Source organism: Harmonia axyridis, chromosome 4 (genome assembly GCF_914767665.1).
Source record: "Harmonia axyridis chromosome 4, icHarAxyr1.1, whole genome shotgun sequence".
NCBI classification, from domain to species: Eukaryota; Metazoa; Arthropoda; class Insecta; order Coleoptera; family Coccinellidae; genus Harmonia; species Harmonia axyridis.
This window is the reverse complement of record NC_059504.1, coordinates 36,039,347-36,052,793: the sequence shown is the minus strand read 5'-3', so window position 1 is coordinate 36,052,793 and position 13,447 is coordinate 36,039,347. Positions and strand designations below refer to the sequence as shown.

The following is a 13,447-nucleotide window of genomic DNA, read 5'->3' as shown; positions in this document are numbered from 1 at the left end:
ATGGATTGGTACTTGTGCGTATTGATTCTGGAGACCTATGTCAATAATCTCCTGATACATGCATCTCATTACAACTCTTTCGATTGAAAAATTCGATCTTGTGGTTTCTCCGTTATTTCCAAATCAATTTTTAGATAAAAAATTTATAAAACATATCTAGATTCGAATTTTGTAGAGATAAGTAAAAAGCATAGAAATAATCAGATTGACGGAAGGACACTGCTCTTGTTATAGAAAGCTCAATTTTTCTGTGTTCATCAACAGTTGAAACCATAGAAATATTGAGACTCTTAGGTGATAAGAGGTTTTTGGCCATTTTCTATTATTTATATTGATCTGAATCATACGATGTTATATATTTTTGAAATCAGGAAATATTAAGCTTTCAGAAAATGGCACAAAAATTTAGTGTTCCCATTTAAAAAAACATAACTTTGGGTCATAGCTTCGTAATTAAAAACCCTTTTGAAAATACGAGCACGCCACTGGATTCTACGTAAAAAAGTGCCTGTATAATGTTTTAATTTCAGAGCTCTATCATGAGTATTAGCGGAGATATAACTGTTTTTCGATTTCGCCATTTTTCCAATTTTCGCTTATAACTCGAAAACAAAAGAAGGTGGCCAAAAATGAATACTACCCTTAATAGTTTCTCAGAAAAAGAGATCGAGAAGTGGGTATCAGATTTTGTCTATCTCCTCTGGTTCAAAAGTTGTAGTGCTAAAACATCGAAATTTGCCCACCCTGTACAACCATCGGTGATGGCCGATTTATTTCGGTTGGTTACATTGCCCGTTCAATTCTGATTCATCTTGGAATAGGTATTATAAAAACACAAAGGACAAAGGTCATTATGAGTAAACGATTCTATTTCTCTTCGAAAATAATTTTTTTTTGTGTCATTCGTTTGTAAATTTATTTATTTATGTTTTTTCGTTATTTCCAAATTTATTGAATGTTTTCTTAGGAGAAAAAAGTTTGTTGTTCTTTTCAAAATGTTCTTGGTGTATATATATACGATTTATGAGTATTTATTTCTGATGAAATAATTGTGTACCTGACACCTGACGAAATTGTTTTTTGGTTATAAAATTTTGGACCGTGATTTAGGAAATAATGTTTCACACCAGTTCTACGGAAGAGCGAAAACACAAGATTTTCATTTCTGATCTAGTGAAAAATGAATGATGAACCAGTGTCCTGTTATTTTTGAGTTGATCAATGTTGTCTCATACACGTAGATGTAGAATTGTTTAATTTTAAGTTTTTCAATACATTTTACCAACATTCAAGATGATCTTCATGTGAGTGTCACACATACCTCCCACATCATAGTTGCCTACCTCAATATCGACAACACCAATGATTCATAATCGCGAAGAGACTCCTTTTTGGGGAGTATATTCCTGATATTATAAAACATATAGGAGACGTTTCATCCTCTCAATGAGAAATTTAGCGTGTTTAGTCTCTCTCATTAAGAAATATCTGATATAATTATATGCCATCAATGCCAATTCTAAAATGTGAAGCAGACAGTTTACGTATATGAAAAACAGTATTGGGCCCAGCACCGTCCCCTGTGGTATGCCAGTTTTGACAGTCAGAGGTTGACTCAGTACATCGGCCATTTCTTCTTTTCGTCATCATATTTCTTTAGTGCTCAGTAATAAATAATTATTAAAAGTTGGTCCAATGTTAAAAGTTGGACTCCCAAGCAGCTAATTTTGATGGTTTTGAAGTACTCTTCAACTATTCTCTGTAGAGTGGACAGTCAGAGGGCGACAGACATTTTGGTGCCTGTGATTTTTTGACTGTTTCTGATTAATTTTTGATTCAAATTTCATTTGAAGAAAAATCATTTGAATTTGAGTATTTATTACAAAATTTACATACATTTGTTACTCAGCACTAAATGTGTTTTTTTAGGTTCTCATTGAAAAACACTTAGATTCAAGAGATTTTATTGCAAAATTTACATACATTACTTGAAAATTGCCTTTTTTATGACTTTCTAGCATGGTGTTTTGTAGGGTAGTTTCGCTGGAAGGTTCAACCGTAGTCGATCATCGTGTGGATATTCTATCGTCCTTGATATCGATCTCCCGTAGTTTTGATGTCCTGATAGAATCTTTCCCTTCTTGTTTTTCATTAAAAATTTTTTGAGGAGCGATCTAGGTGGCTTGGGAGGTAGTCAACTTTTATGCTCATGTAATAAGAGAGAATCAAAGCTTGAAAAAATAGGTTCCACAATTTCAATTCTCACCATTATAATCCTAAAGAAAATTTTGAATGAATGATCACCAAGCGTAAGATTCAGTCCCGTTCAATGATGTGGTGAATTGTTTCATTTGAGATCCATAAAATATACTGAATTTTAGTTTTGCTGTTCTAATTCTAAGAAACCCACCTGAGGAGTACCCAAAACAATTTCCATCTCGATTTAAAGTTTCCTCAAATTGTTTCATCAGCCCCAAATTAATAAACAAAGGCGGAAGTAATAGTTCATTTCTCGTAGCCAAAGTTTCGTTTTGTTCCCCATGAATCATGACATTTCTCGAAGGTCAATTTCTGTTCCAGTCTCAATTTTTAGCTCTGCTTTACCTAAGGCATAAAAACAAGAATATTTTGTATATGCATTATGCTGTTCACCATTTTTAAATCAACACAAATTACCCATTCATGTTCTTATTAGACGACTTATGCAATTTTTTCATATTCCTCCTTCATGATAGTAAAATTTCCAACAGGAATTGAACCTCAATTGTAACAGTTCTGTAGAAGATCTCATTTTCAAGTGAAAATAGTTGCATTAATGAAAAATATTCAGTAATTATTCAAAGCAAAACACCTACAGAGTGATCCACTTGAAATACCAAAGTCCATTATTATTCCGGAAAAAGGAAAGATCTGATAACAATGTAAATACCATCATAATATCATATCGGCCATATCACAAAAATGTTGACACCAAAATCTATAAAAATCGTGTAATCCATTTCCGAGATGAAAGAAGCGTTCCATAATAAAATCTCATTATATATGTATATGAATAAATATGAGCATTGAATGGATTCGGCCTATTTATAGTCTCAAATAAAATATTTGTTTCGTATATCGAATCTACCTTGAAAATTTCAAGCCATTATCATACTCTATTCGAATGATATCATGTGGTAGTTCTCCTACTCTTCATCAATGAGTTCTACCAAATTAGAGCTACGCTTCAAAGTTTCAAAATTACAGACATTTCGGTGAAATAATGCCTCCCTGTTCCACTGGAACAAGCGCGTAAAAATGAATCGACATCCATTGAAATATTCAGGTAGATAGAGGCAAACTCCGAATTGAAATTATAATCAAAATCATTGTTTGTCATTCATTTAGTCAACCGTTATTGAAGATAATGGAAAATCAATAATCTATTCCGAATCTGTGAAATCCCATTCTGTTAATTTAATGGATTCAATTCCCTTACAAGTTATTGAAACTTGTTCGATCACCAATTAATTGTTGATTATGTCTGATGTTCCTCGTTCTACGGGACACTAATGTTCCCACTGGAAGATCGAACCAGAAACTGGGACATTTTATGTAGTTTCATCAGGTTATGATTTATCCAAATTTTATTTAATTGTGTTTTCAGTTAGGTATTTCATTATTCGGGATTGCGATAATAATAATAATTATTTATATGATTATGGAGCTCTTGAAAATCAATCACTGAGTTGTATACGAGTATATTCGAAATATGACTTATTATGATATAGGTCGAATGAGTTTAATTGATGAGGGCAATATCAGCCAAAAGATAAAATTAAATTCTATATCATTTTTATTTCAATTGAGGATGTTGATTTGTATATCCATTTCACAGAAGGGTAATAGAGAGGATATGTTACTACCTGTTGAGATTGCTTCCTCTGTAAATCTTACCAGAGAAATATTTCTTTCAATTAGCCTCCACGAATGTTTGTAAAATGAATGAACATGTTGTAAGTTTGTGAATTCAGTGAGTTTTTTTGAGCTATAAGACACTGACGAGGAATCTGTTGTCACTGAAAGATGAGGTTTTGGTTTCCGAAGTAGTGGATGCATTGTGATCATTTTTGAGATAAAATAAATTTGTTCTCCGATTTGAATTTTGAAGGTACAACGTCAAGCGGTGCCCTACTCTGAACGTTGCAAGTGTTTCAAAACAACAATTTTAAGTTCCATGTACCACAACCGTAACAAATTCAAGAAAATAGAAACAATATTTCTGTTAACACAAAACAAACGGAGTTGAGATTTTAGTGTGGATATCAAATAACAATTTCAAGCTTCGATCTGAATTTCAAACTGGCCACATGAGCGAAACCATAGAAAATAAAAAAAACATATTGGAAAAGGAATACCTGATATTTCCGTGACAGCAGATCCTCAGAACCAAATCAGAATTTTGAAAAAATGGGAAAGTACCTATTTGGATGAAAGTAGTTCATATCAACTGTCTATAAGCTAGTCAATGTCAACTATAATCTTATAGTTATTTATAATACAAGTGCAGAAGGCAATGATATTCTTCCACGAGTTCAAAATTCGAAAACGAGCCACGAAGTGGCGAGTTTTTGAATGAACGAGTGGTAGAATGAGCCTTCTGTACGAGTATTATACATTATTTTCTCTAATTCATTGCATTTTTATTGAAATTAATGAAATATTTTCATAAATATCATTACGTGATTTTTGCATTGAAAAATGTTGGTTGGTAGAACTAATTTCTTCAAGGCAAATTGATGAATTGACAGATAAAGCCGTGGCGGAAAGTTCGGAGTGCCAACATATAATAATAAAATATAACCATGAAAACTGTGCGTTTCTGATATATTCTCGCACGATTTTGTTCTACAAGATGTGGAAGAATGAACGGAATAACCACAGAATTAGAGAAAAGTCATTTCCAGTATTGTTTTTGAAGTTATGCAGGTATCATAATAACATAAGGAAAACACGTACGTGAGGTCAGGAGCTTTGAGCGCTCATTTATACATGCGCCAATTGCACACTTGGAGATACAAATATAGGTCATGAACAGTTGTGTGGTCTCCAATGAAATAACTCAATTAAAAAGTCTCAAAAACTCCTATTCTCAGTTATTTTCTTATTTTATTATTATACCAGATTCATGACTTAGAAACAATACCGGAAAAAACTTTTAAATAAGGATGATATAAATAAATATAATAAAATTAATTGGGATTGCAAACATGAGTTCCGCTGAAAACAATTGGCATTTAACAGTAACTAGTTCGAATGCAAATTCGTAGGAATTTTCCATATTATGTTGAAGGTGTAAACATTGGCTTCCAAAGAATTCGAAATTGAAGGTAGTGCTGTTTTTCATCTTCGTGAAATACATAATATATTTTATCCCTCTATCAACGAGGGTAATAGAGAATTCTGTTTATATTGGTTGGGCTGCCATGTGTGTACACAGGCGGCTTAGTAATGGCGGTTTGTAATTCTTATTGCAGAGAATGTTGACAAACGCAGCGGAGTGGAACAACCTTATTTTTTTTGAGAATCAAATATGAAAAAACGGCCAGCAAACTGGGCCGAAATTCAGCCCGTCAAAGAAAGGAGCATGAAACAATCGCTTTACTATGTCACCCCTATCGCCTGACCGGATAAGGGATTAAATGAATAGGAAGGAAGTATATTCAGAATGAAGGTTCGTTTCTTTTAAGGAAATAAGAACCCAACTTGGTGAAAAGTTGCTATAGGTAACAACTAAGATGTCTACAACACTGGTGCGTTAACTGATTAGAATTTGTTTGAGATAATTTTGGCGACTCGGCTCGGCATGGGATCATTTTCCCAATTCTTTTTCAAGGTGGCGCTATACAAATAATTGACCAATAGACGGCATCATTTTAAAATTTTCATTTGGTATGTCAAAAGTCGTTGATGGTTGATTTAAGCTTAAATCACGACATTGACAGAAAGACGACTTCGTGAGCGCCATAAGAAACGATGCAAAGATCAACTGAAAAGGGACCAATACCATAAAAATCCAAGAATATCTAAAATACTGGTGTGTTCACTGATTAGATTTGGTTTAAGATAATTCTAGCGACTCGGGTCGGCATGGCTTCCATTTTCCCTTTTCTTCCTTATGGTGGCGCTTAAGATACATAGAAACCTGGTTTGTCTACTTACACCTGTAAAACTTTCAGACAGAACGGGAGATTTTTCAGATTTATATCTACTTGATTTCTAGAGCGTCTATTTCAGAATACATCGTTTACATTTGACATTTCTCTCGATTCTCGACTCTCGTGCACTTTGAGTATAGAACAATAATATTTTATATTGTAAGCTCGAGATAATCTTCTATGGTCATTATATTCCATTCATTTCATCAAAAATTTGATAGGAACTGAATTATAATTTATTGTGAAAGTTTGTAGTGCCTAAAATCAATATTTCATTCCTAAACGGCACCAGGCAGATAGCGGGAATTCGAAAATTTTTGAAGAGCGCCACCTTACAGAACTCATGTTAAGCTGAACATCAAAGCAACAGCTGGATTTTTCAAAAAGACAGAAACAAAATCGAATCATTGTACACACCTAGTTTTCTGAGCATCTTAGTTGCCATATTCAACGAATTGACCAATCAACGGCATCATTTGTTGATTTAACCTCAAAATACGACATTGACAGAGAGACGACTTTGTAGGCATTATAAAAAACGATGAGGATAACAAGTGAAAATTGCCCAATACCATGAAAATCCAAGAAGGCTGGTACCCCAAACGTCGGCACTTTAACCTGAATGAGTTTCAAGAATAAGTGAGCAAGCATACCAGTGTTTGAGACATCTTATAGTGTATTCGACTGGCTGCACCAGTTCAAATTGATTCGAATTTTTGTAGAGCTAAATGCCATAATTAGCTCGAATTAATTCGAACTGGTGCAGCCAGTCGAATACGCTATTAGTAAGAACCTAGTAGTCCGGGAGCCAGTAACAGATATACATGACCAAGTTCCTCTCCAACGGTAATTAGTAGAATGCATCAGATAATAATAATAAAAAGCCTCGTGAACGTCAGCTACGACTCTGCTGGGGGAAAGAGCAGCGGCAGCCCCCCAAACACGAAAAAAAAAATACATTCAGTCATTTCCTCCCAACTGAAAATTTGTCAAATTGTAGCTAACCTAATATCTAGACGGAAAAATACAATCAGCTGGCTATAGCATAGTGTATTATACGTCAGCTGGTGCCTCAAACATGAAAAAAAAAATATTTTCAATGACAGCTCTGACAGCGACTCTGATAATGAATCAGAGAGTGCCACACTCGCGAGAAAAGGACTTTCTCCACATGTTGCACAATAATATTTAGTTACTTCCACTCTCTGATTCAGTATCAGAGTCGCTGTCAGAGCTGTCATTGAAAATATATTTTTTCGGCAACCGTCCGGGAAGTTCTCACTTCCCGGACACTTTTTCTCTGAGAAAGTAGCATTTCCCGGCCTAGTCCGGAAAGTACGTACTTCCCGGACTAGGCCGGAAAAGAATCATAGAATCCATAGACCGAGATAACGGCTGACAGTTCATATGAAATTAGTTGTCAAAAATTTGCATGTTTTTTGATCGCAATCGCAATAAAATATGGAAAGCAGCAGCGATAGTGTTATTTTACATGGTTGCCGAAAAAATATTGTACGCAACACGCCCGAAAATGGTTTTTTTGGACTCACAGACTTCCAGGACTCGCTTACGCTCGTCCTGGAATTTTGTCTATTCGTCCAAAAAAACCTTATTTTCCGGACTTGTTACGTAAATTACTATTTTTTTCATGTTTGAGGCACCAGCTGACGTATAATACACTATGCTATAGCCAGCTGATTGTATTTTTTCGTCTAGGTATTGGGTTAGCTACAATTTGACAAATTTTCAGTTGGCAGGAAATGACTGAATGTATTTTTTTTTCGTGTTTGGGGGGCTGCCGCCGCTCTCCCCCCTAGCCGAGTCGTAGCTGACGTTCACGAGGCTTTTTATTGCTATTATCTGATGCTTCTCACCAAGTATCTCTCGAGAGGAAATGATTAACCAAATTTGCACCTGGCTCCCGGACTATAGCTATCTTCAAATCACGGCGTGTTTTATCATGGCACATCCCATTTATTTCAGTTCATAAAACCATGATGCAGGTATAATAAAAAAAATTCAAACCGATTCCAAAGGTTTATCGGAAATAATAAACCTAAACACCCCGGAATCGTACGCCTCCACTCATCATTCCATAAACCATTTACGGCATTCAGCACCTCGTTGAATTCAATCAGCCTACCGGTTTTCTGTTGGGAATTTCATGCCTGTTGATCTGCCCCTCAACCTACTTATCCCACGTGATAATTGAATATAAATTCTCTCATCGTTGGTTCTCGGTTTTCGACGATCCCGTCGAAGACAAAACACTCATAAAGCGGGCGGAAAGGTGAAGTAGAAAACGCTCTTTCGCGCTGGATTATCGTCCTTCTGGGCGTCTTCAAGTTCGAACGGTGGGGCACGAAGGATGGCTCCTATGCCGCCGCCACGTTGGGCCAAAGGGGGCGCGGGATCGTTCTGCTCCTTTAACGTTACGGATTAAAATTCATGCACCACCGAGGGGTGACGTCAGCCGTTCGCATTCCAGCGCACAGAACGAGCCCTCGGAGATTTGTCCAAAAAGCCGGAAGATTCGAGTACAGATGAGGCTTTGACAGACAGGGGAGTTCTGACGTTCAGAAAACAATTGGAGTTTAGGATAACGGAGCCGTAGATCTTGCATGATTGAAGACGAAACTCTTGAACATTTCACAGCTAAAATGGATGGATGGTAATTAACGGCATGTGAAAATAACCCCTTCATGGTTCCTAAAGATGAATTTCGATTCAAGCCGACTCCAAATAAATTTTCCCTTCTGATTTCATCATTATTTCTAAAGAGTATTTATACACTGTATCCGTAAAGTATGGAACAAATTCATTTTTATCTAAACAGACCATTTTAAGAAAAAGTCCTGAAACAAGTCGGTTTTTGATTTTAATTTACCGTATGTTAAAATAGTAATCTAATATACAGGGTGAATTACTTTCGAGTAATGACGTCACCATCATTTTTTTAAATGGAACACCCCATTTTTTCTCAATTTTCCGATTACTCTAGCTGAGCTGATTCCAAAAAAACATGTATCACATGTTGATTCCTATTGGTACAGGAGGGACAAAACTACAATAGTTTTGTGTGTGCTCATAAAGTAACGCGTAACATTCTTTATTAGTTAAATTAACAATATTATCAAAAATACTTATTTTCTAGCGGCAATTGGTTTGAATGTAACACCCTGTAGTTTGTTAAATTTTTAGATTAATAAAAATGAGCTGTTTCCAAACATGTTTGGTACTTGTGGTCTAGCAGACAATATGAAAGAAATTATTTCTTATCAATTTAAAAAAAACATAGTCGTCTAGTTTTTTGTGAAATGTCATTATTTGTTCAGTAATTTATTGGTGTTCAATGACAGTTTAGTACTACAATATTTTTGTTATTCGTGAATGTTTCTGTCCACCCTGTATCAATTGAAATCAATATGTGATACATTTTTGGAATCAGCTCAGCTAGAGTAATCGGAAAATTGAGACAAAATAGGAGTGTACCATTCAAAAAAAAATTCGGTGACGTCATTATTTGAAAGTAATTCACCCCGTATATTAGATTATCATTCGACGTGCTTCAGGACTTTTTTCTTAAAATGGTCTGTTTAGCTAAAAATGAATTTGTTCCATACTTCACGGACACAATGTATATGTTCGAGTTTAAGAAAAAATTCCAACTCATCATGTTTATTTTTAAATTTTTGTACCTGAATGTTACACACTGGCAAGTGGCACTGTACAGGGTGAGCAAATTTCGATGTTTTAGCATTATAACTTTCAAATCCGAGGAGATAGACAAAATCTGATATTCCATTCCCGTTCTCTTTTCCTGAGAAACTAACAAGAATAGTATTCATTTTTGGGCACCTTCCTTTGTTTTCGAGTTTTAAGTGGAAATTGGAAAAATGGCGATATCGAAAAAATTATATCTCCTATTGTTACTGATAATAGAGCTCTGAAATTGAAACATTATACATGTACTTTTTTACGAAGAATCCAGTTCGACTTTTTAGCAGAATTTCCAATTACGAAGCTATGATCCGAAGTTATGTTTGCTATTTTTTGAAACCTTAATTTTTACTGATTTCGAAAATATACAACATCGTATGGATTCTATCAATATAAATAATAGAAAATAATCAAAAACTTTTTTTCATTGAGTCTCAATATTTCTATCGTTTTAACTATTGACGAGTACAGAAAAACAAGAACAGTCGTGGTTGAAGAAGACGAACGATCATGTTGATCTTTTTGTTTTTTCCGATTCCATTTTGAGGTATTGAAATTCCTAAATAAATCTAGATTAGAATTTTGTATAAATTAGTAAAAAGCATAGAAATGATGAGATTGACGGAAGGAGACTGATCTTGTTTTAGGAAGCTCTATTTTTTGTGCTCATCAACAGTTAAACCATAGAAATATTGGGACTCTTAGATGAAAACAAAATTTTGGCCATCTTCCATTATTCATATTGATACAAACCATACGATGTTGTATATTTTTGAAACCAGAAAAAATTAAGCTCTCAAAAAATGACACAGAAATATAATGTTTATTATTACTTGATTATCATCCATTGTTATTTAATAAATAAGAAAATATTGTCCAATATTCCCAATATTTTCTTATTTATTATAATGATTATATTAAAAAAAATATAACCATAACCATAGCTTCGTAATTGAAAATACTGGTAAAAAAAGTGCCTGTATAATGTTTCAATTTCAGAGCGAAGATCGAGGCAAAGATATAAATTTTTTTCGATATCTTCATTTTACAATTTTACAACTCGAAAACAAAGAAATGTGGCCAAAAATGAATACCATTCTTGTTAGTTTCTCAGGGAAAGAGAACGAGAATGTGGTATCAGATTTTGTCTATCTCCTCTGATTTAAAAGTTGTAGTGCTAAAACATCGAAATTTTCCCAGGTTTGTCAGAGGATCCTCGTCGATTTTGGGAGGCATTCCACAAACGACATTGCACCGTATTTCGCATAAATACTTTCACCCAGTTGCAGGAACGTCATAAAAATTTTAATTCTCCAATACGAGGAGGCTATTGGCTTCCTGAGCCGTTAAATGGAGGATTTGAAATTTAATGACGGCATTGAATTTTAATGAGCTTTCTTGCAACTGGGTGTATATCAGGTATTTCGACGTTATGCTGCTTTCGAGAGAGTCAATTCGTTGATACCTGGTTCGAGGAGAGAAAACTCATGGATTTCAAGTTAAACTCTACCAGACAATCTCCACAATAATAAATTCGTGGAATCCGCTATCGAAGTATTAATTGAAATACATATATTTCATAGTTTTTCTATAACATTGAGACTTTCTAAGCATTAAAACTAAAATAATGATAATAATAGTTTATTGTGACATAAACATAAATAAAAAAATAAAAAAAAAATAAATGAAAACAAATATTTTATTGTCCATAACAATTGTTTCGCCAACACTTTGGCTTCATCAGGTTTCATGTTCGACTGATCAGTCATACTGTGTTTTCATGTAATTTCTTATGAATTTCCTTCAAGTAAGGACCAAATCCATTGAACATTTCTATGCACTATTCAATGGAGGAATTCGTTGATGTTAAAATAGAAATTATTCAATTATATAAATGAACAATCGTTCTACTATATAGTATAAAAGTTATATAGAAAAAATGGTGTTGAGTCTCGTGTTGAGTACACAGCAAAATTCCTTGGAATGGCTGTTGAATCTCCAGTGGATTCGCTATGACAGTAATCTCCGTGATATATTAATTAATCCTGTTTGTAATCCACAACTATCCATCATCTGAATAGAGCATGAATCTTCAGTGCATAAATCCTGCCTTGAAGTATCTTGGATAATTTTATACGAGAAAGATTTCTTGAATTTGATCAAGACAAATTACAGGGTCCTCACAGAAACAGGACTGAAAAATTGCTCATCTCAAGCAGATCTTCCTCAGAGATAATTCTGAGAGATTGTTCCATCTAAGATCATCATAGTCTTGAAAGCTTGTAATGTCTAATTATCTCTTCAAATAACTTTCTGATTCTTTTTTTTTTTCAATTTTAAAGTTTTAAAATAATGAAGAACTATAATAGTGAATTTTGGATTATATCTAATTTTTTTAAGCTCACAGTTTTATGGATAGGTTAGACTATTATATGATTAAATCAATTAACATTCAAAATGTTACTCCGTCGAAATCAATGTAAGATTTTTGTGGCCTGAGTTTACAAATAATTTGTGGAAAATAGCAAATATATTCAAGAAATGGAATTTTAATTTTTTTTTGTCCAACAATTGTTATAATTTTTTTAGTCGTTTATCAATTAAAAATCTATTCTAATTACATTTGATAAACAATAATGTACTAAGAATTTAGAATAGATTATTAATTGAACAAAAACTAAAGAAATTTATTAAAATTTTTGGACAGACAAGATAAAAATTCTATTTCTTGAATATATTTGGTTCTTTCTATAAATTATTCGTAAACCCGTATTAGGTCACAAAAATCTTTCATTGATTTCAGCAGCTGGTCTTGAGTAAACAGAACTTATCTTCGATAGGGGGATTAGAGGCAATAAAGTGATCAAACTTTGAATAGAAACCAATCGCTAGTTGAGAAAAGAAGCAAGGTGGATTTCTTATAATGGCACGTCTTGGTCCGTAATATTTTCAAGATGTTAACAATGTGGAAATCTATTGCAAATGTTCGAGAGATACCTATTTCAGTTCCATTAATATCACCCTCATGCTTACCACCGAAAACAAAATTACAAGACTTTCCAAATTTCAGAATTATACCTAGCATTTTTACGACTGATAAAGTATCTCAACAAGTATCTGAAAAAGTATTTCAAGAAGTATCTACAGATAATTATCAGTTTCGGAGTATCTTCAAATACCTTCACAAAGAAGTATCTTATCTTGTACACAGTAAAAAGTATATTTTTAAAAGAAGACAGCGCACCTCTTTGAAAATATTATTTCTGGTGAAGACTTTCTTTTTTCAAACCAATAGCCTCAAATTTCATTGGAGAGACCCAACCTCTTATAGCGAGAAACGGCATTGCTTAATCGCCAAATACTCGAATAATTCTATTGAAAGCAAAATACTTTAAAACAAGATTAGAGATATTCTTTTCGAAACAAGCCACCTTTCCAAAGTGAAACACGAAATATTTCCTATTGAGAATATGACCAATTTGACCTGAGAATACATATCTTGTTTCAACCTTATGCTTTATATTATTCCA

At 33.8% G+C, this 13,447-nt stretch overlaps 1 protein-coding gene across 3 annotated transcripts in view; it reads left to right on the top strand.

Annotated features, from left to right (window-relative positions):
* Positions 1 to 13,447, top strand: part of LOC123677476 (cyclic nucleotide-gated cation channel alpha-3) — a 255,400-nt gene that overhangs the window by 43,535 nt on the left and 198,418 nt on the right. The gene's annotated exons all lie outside the window — the stretch shown is intronic.